Raw genomic sequence first — 6,000 nt, 5'->3', positions numbered from 1 at the left:
TATCAGAGTGGCGCAGAAAGTAGATGAGAAGTTGGTGGATTTAATGGTTGCAAACAATCCTGTTGCAGACAGTGACTTTAAGGTTGATGACCAAGGGGTGTTGAGGTTTCGGGGAAGAATCTGTATTCCTGATAATGATGAGATGAAGAAGATGATCCTTGAAGAAGGCCATAGAAGCAGTTTGAGTATCCATCCAGGAGCTGCTAAAATGTATCAAGATTTGAAGAAAATGTTTTGGTGGTCGGGTTTGAAGCGCGACGTGGCACAATTTGTGTACTCTTGTTTGATTTGTCAGAAGTCGAAGGTAGAGCATCAGAAACCTGCTGGGTTGATGACACCGTTAGATGTACCAGAATGGAAATGGGATAGTATATCCATGGATTTTGTGACGAGTTTGCCAAATACTCCTAAAGGGAATGACGCTATTTGGGTGATTGTTGACAGATTGACGAAGTCGGCACATTTCCTTTCGATTAATATTAGTTTTCCTGTGGCTCAGTTGGCAGAGATTTATATTCGAGACATAGTGAAATTGCATGGTGTTCCTTCAAGCATCGTATCAGATAGAGATCCAAGATTTACTTCTAGATTTTGGAAGAGTTTGCAAGAGGCTTTAGGCTCTAAGTTGAGATTGAGTTCGGCTTATCATCCTCAAACAGATGGTCAGTCGGAAAGAACGATTCAGTCACTCGAAGACTTGTTGAGAGTTTGTGTACTTGAGCAAGGTGGAACTTGGGATAGTCATCTTCCGTTGATAGAGTTCACTTATAATAACAGCTATCATTCAAGTATTGGGATGGCACCCTTCGAGGCTTTGTATGGTCGGAGGTGTAGGACTCCGTTGTGTTGGTTTGAGACCGGTGAAAGTGTGGTTCTAGGACCAGAAATTGTTCAACAGACTACTGAGAAGGTGAAGATGATTCAAGAGAAGATGAAAGCGTCGCAGAGTCGACAGAAGAGCTACCATGATAAGCGTAAGAAAGACCTTGAGTTTCAAGAGGGAGACCATGTGTTCTTGAGAGTTACTCCAACGACCGGTGTCGGTCGTGCATTGAAGTCAAAGAAGTTGACTCCAAAGTTTATTGGTCCTTATCAGATATCCGAGAGAATTGGCACGGTGGCTTATAGAGTTGGCTTACCACCTCATTTATCGAATTTGCATGATGTGTTCCATGTGTCGCAATTGAGGAAGTATGTTCCAGACCCGTCCCATGTGATTCAGAGTGATGATGTGCAAGTTAGAGACAACCTTACGGTAGAGACCTTACCCTTGAGGATTGATGATCGCAAGATGAAGACGTTGAGAGGCAAGGAGATTCCTCTAGTGAGAGTTGTTTGGGGTGGAGCGACTGGTGAAAGCCTGACATGGGAGCTAGAGAGTAAGATGATGGAGTCTTATCCAGAGTTGTTTTCTTGAGGTAAATTTTCGAGGACGAAAATTCTATAAGTTGGGGAGAGTTGTAACGCCCGTCTTAACTATTTAATTAATTCAATGAAGTTTAGAATATATTTATAAATATATGCTTATATGATTTATAATTTGAGTAATTTATGTGATTTATGATTTGAGTAAGTTATACGATTTATGAAGAAACTATGTGGAGTATAGGATGTTGTGAAGTTGTTATGTTGGTGTGACTTATTTTATTATTAAATAAAATAAGATATTAGAAATAAAATAAAAATATTAGAAGTTAGGCTGTGAGGTGGAAAGAGTAAGTTTATAGGTGAGATGAGTAATAAGAGTAAATAAATAATACAGACATAAGTGGGAAACGTTTTTACGTGAAACGCTTTTGGAGAAAAGGGAGAAAAGTCAGAAGAGGAGAACCAGAGGGAGAGGCTATCGATTCTGCAATTACAAGGTAAGGGTGAGACTAATTTTCATTACTATTAAGGGTATGATTCTATAGGATGAATTTAGCATGATTAGGTTAAGTTTTGGTGAGAATTGGGAATTAGGTTTAAGACCGAATTTGATGATTGAATCATGAAAAGATGTTAGGTTGATGCTAAATTAGTGTACAGAACTTAGTTATACCATAAGATGATAATTTGATGTTAAATTGAGGTTAGAATTAGGAGATTAAGTGAAAAGTTGGAATTTTTAGGTTTCTGGCCGTACTGACATTCATCGCTCGCACCTGCGAGCAAGAACACTCGCATCTGCGAGCTAGAACCCAGAACTCGCAACTGCGAGCAATGCACTCGCAACTGCGAGTGACCTGTGAGCTCGCAACCGCGAGCAGAATAACTCGCCACTGCGAGTAAATACGTAGGAACCCAGAATGCACACTTTGCTCGCCATTGCGAGTGAAGTTACTCGCCACTGCGAGTTAGGCTGTTAGTTGCCCAAAATTGTCCCGATGCGATCCTTTCGCACGTGTAGTCTTGAGATGACCTTAGAAGTAAGTTAGAGAGCTGTTTAGGATGCTTTCATAAGCTCCAGAAGTCTGTTATGGTGACTGAAACTAGAAGTGTTGCTGCATGAATGCTATAATGATGTTTTATGATAATTATATTGATGTAATTAATTCTTTATATGAATGTTAACACATTCAAGCGTTGTTAATTGTTGTATGTTGCTGCTGTTTTCTGTTGTCGACTGTTAGTGTCTTGAGGTTGCATGAGTCGGTCTATGTTGTTGGAATTTAAGAAGTCGTCCATGATTATGAGTCGTATGAGTTGTACACGTCGTTGTCTAAGTTGTTGGAAGTTGAGTTCATTGCATACTCATTAAAGTTGGGGGCTTTAGGCCCGGCAGCCTTTGTGCTCATTAAAGTTGGGGGCTTTAGGCCCGGCAGCCTTTGTGCTCATTAAAGTTGGGGGCTTTAGGCCCGGCAGCCTTTGTGCTCATTAAAGTTGGGGGCTTTAGGCCCGGCAGCCTTTGTGCTCACACGTTGAAGAGCCTATTATGCTCATTTTGTTGCTGATTGGTACCACATGCATTTTCATATCAAGAAGTTCATGATGTTTAAGTTGTCGAGTTGTTGTTGAGTTGATAGAGTTGCATGGTCAAGGATGAGTTGTGTCGTCAAGTTGAGTGTTAAGTTGATTATGATTTGTGATGAAAATTAGTAATGTTATTTGATGATTGTATTTGTTATGTAATGAAAAATATGCTAATTGTTAATTGTTGATATGTTATTAATGTTTAAGTTGTTAAATGCATTTTATTGGATTATATGCTTAATGTATTGATTATGAAATCTCACCCCTTCTGCGTATATGTTGCCTCGACCGTGGGTAATGTGCAGGTAATAAAGATTAGAGGCGTTCATGAGTGGACTCTCAGTTGGTGTCTAGGTGCTCTGATACGTAACGGGATGGGGGCTTGCATTTACTTCTATTCCTTATGTGTCTCTTTTATGAACTAATTTATGAGATTTTTCAATAAGGCCTGCGTGCCAAGACTTTTAAATGTTGAACTAATTTCCGCTGCAATAGTTTAAGATTTTTCATGATGTTGAATTTGAAGGATTATTATTATTATCCATTTTATGATTTAAATGAAGTATGTGACATTCCGTTGTGATCAAAATACTCTGATTTTAAATGAAATTTTTATGTTGGGAAAACGGGGTGTTACAGTAATATTGGAGGTATGATCTTCTACTTATTGAACTTACTGTCAAAGAAAGATAAATGTATTTTTGCTATGAATATTTGGAGCTTGTGGAAGAGTAGAAATGTATCAATTTGGGAACATCAAAATGAGGGGATGGTAGAAATTATTCATAGAGGGAGTTACATGTTGACAGGATGGCGGAATGCACGTCAAATTGAGGAGCTGCCCTCGTCCCGGCAACAAACTCATCAAGATAGGGTGAGATGTCAATGACCACCCAATAGCTTTGTAAAGTGTAATGTTGACGCTTCATTCTCCGAGCACAACAATAGAGTGGGTATTGGAATGTGTTTAAGGGATGAATTTGGTATGTTTATAGGAGCTAAAACTATATGGCTGCAACCGATTATGTCAGTTGACATAGGAGAAGCATTAGGATTACTAGCAGCTATGGAATGGGTAAGAGAATTGGAGTTCAAGAAAGTTATCTTCTGTTTTAGATTCAAAAGGAGTGGTAGACTCTCTGAACTCACAGGTTCGAGATGACACAGAGCTTGGTTCCATCTTAGCTAGGTGTAGAGTAAATTTATTTAGTATTTGTAACAACTCTTATGTCAAGTTTTCTAGGAGAGAGGCTAATATGGTTGCTCATGAACTTGCAAAGGCGGCTGTATATAATGACAGTTCTCATCTTTATTTTGACATACCCGATTGTATTAATCCTTTGATTTTTAATGACATGAATTAGTACCTTTTCGTCAAAAAAAAAATAGTGTAAACTGTAAAGTGAAAAAAATTAAATATTGTCAATCATGTTAATAAACTTAGGGTTTGCTATAACATACCATTAATATCGATGATAATACTCACTTTAAATTTAGATAGACCGGATTCACAAGATATAAGGATGAGTTAAAGAGTTTCCTCTCCAAAAAAAGAAGGATGAGTTAGAGAATTAACCAATGATAAGATAGAATGTTAGATGCTCACATGGACATTTGTTGTTTTAGAAAGAAAAAGAAAAAAAAAGAGACATGATTAGACAAAGACAAGTTAAAACTTATCTATGGTGATTAGGATTATTCAGGCTGAATTGATACCAATCAACATCATTCATTTACTTTTTATTATTCTATGATATAAAATAGTGCAAGAGAACATAAAATAATAAAAGACAAATAAATGATTTTCATTGGTGTCAACTCAATATGGTAACTCAATCCACTTTTTATTGCGGATAATATCGTTGTCCCCTTGGAAAAAATACATTCATCCGGTCATTTTCTCTCACTTCTCATATCTACTAGAATATCAAATGTCACACTCACATCATAACAAAATGAGTAAATCATTGTACTAGCTTTGATATAGTTTGGATTACTAGCTTTGATATAGTTTGGATGGATTAAGATGCTTGATTACAATTCCAACGAATCACACGGGTTGTATACAGTGACTAAACCTCCCTCCACACTTTCCTTTGATGCTTTATTTCTTTTATAGCATCAAATTAATTGGCTCTTCAACTGTTGGATTACAAATAGATACCACACTTTTCTGTTGCGTGCCTTTTGCAATTTGAGAACATATATATGGCTGTAAAGTTTTAGAATACCAGAAAAGTCACGCTTCATGCAGAGAATATGCATTCACCAGCAGCACACGGTTGAAAAATAGCATAAATTAAAAGGTTCATCACATCTAAATCCTCTTCATTTTTTGAAATGATTTTTATTCTTCTCCTTTATTATGTGCAATTGTGTTCATACTACGTGCTAGCTACTTGTATATGCTAATTAGTACACTTACGAAGAAATTATGACAATTCACATTTTTATCTTTTCACCGATTATGTACTTTATGCCTTTTTATGATCCCCAAATACTCTGTGTATGAATTAATGAATGATACTTTATGTTGTACTTTATGTGTGCCATGTTAGTTTTAACATACACCTACTATGTCTTTCAAAAAGACATACACATACTATGAGTATTTCTCACCTTTTAAGGTTAATTATGTTTCTCCCTCTCTAGTATGAACGAGAATTAGAAACTGATGAAACCTCTAAATTTTAATTCAAGTAATATCAATATCATACTATCTAATCTAATGTGAAATAATATGTCATGGATCGGGCAGACTGACATGTTACTATGTATGCTAGATATCCAATGAGACACTTTTTTTTAGAGGATCCGAGAGATACTTGTTATTGGAACATAAGATGAACAATAAATAATCAAATATATTAAGCAGCTGGGGTACTTTAAACCACAAACATAACAATAGAAAAATTTAACAACTAAAATCTACCGATGGTCAACAAAACTAATCACGAATAACACACTCTAAGATCAAACACACCACTTATAATACAAACATGGGAAAGTTTTGCCTGATCACAAGACTTAGACACACGATTTAGATCA

The sequence above is a fragment of the Medicago sativa genome, chromosome 8 (genome assembly GCF_051527215.1).
Source record: "Medicago sativa cultivar Bolivia chromosome 8, Bolivia_mono, whole genome shotgun sequence".
Classification (NCBI taxonomy): Eukaryota; Viridiplantae; Streptophyta; class Magnoliopsida; order Fabales; family Fabaceae; genus Medicago; species Medicago sativa.
This window is presented reverse-complemented; position numbering follows the sequence as displayed.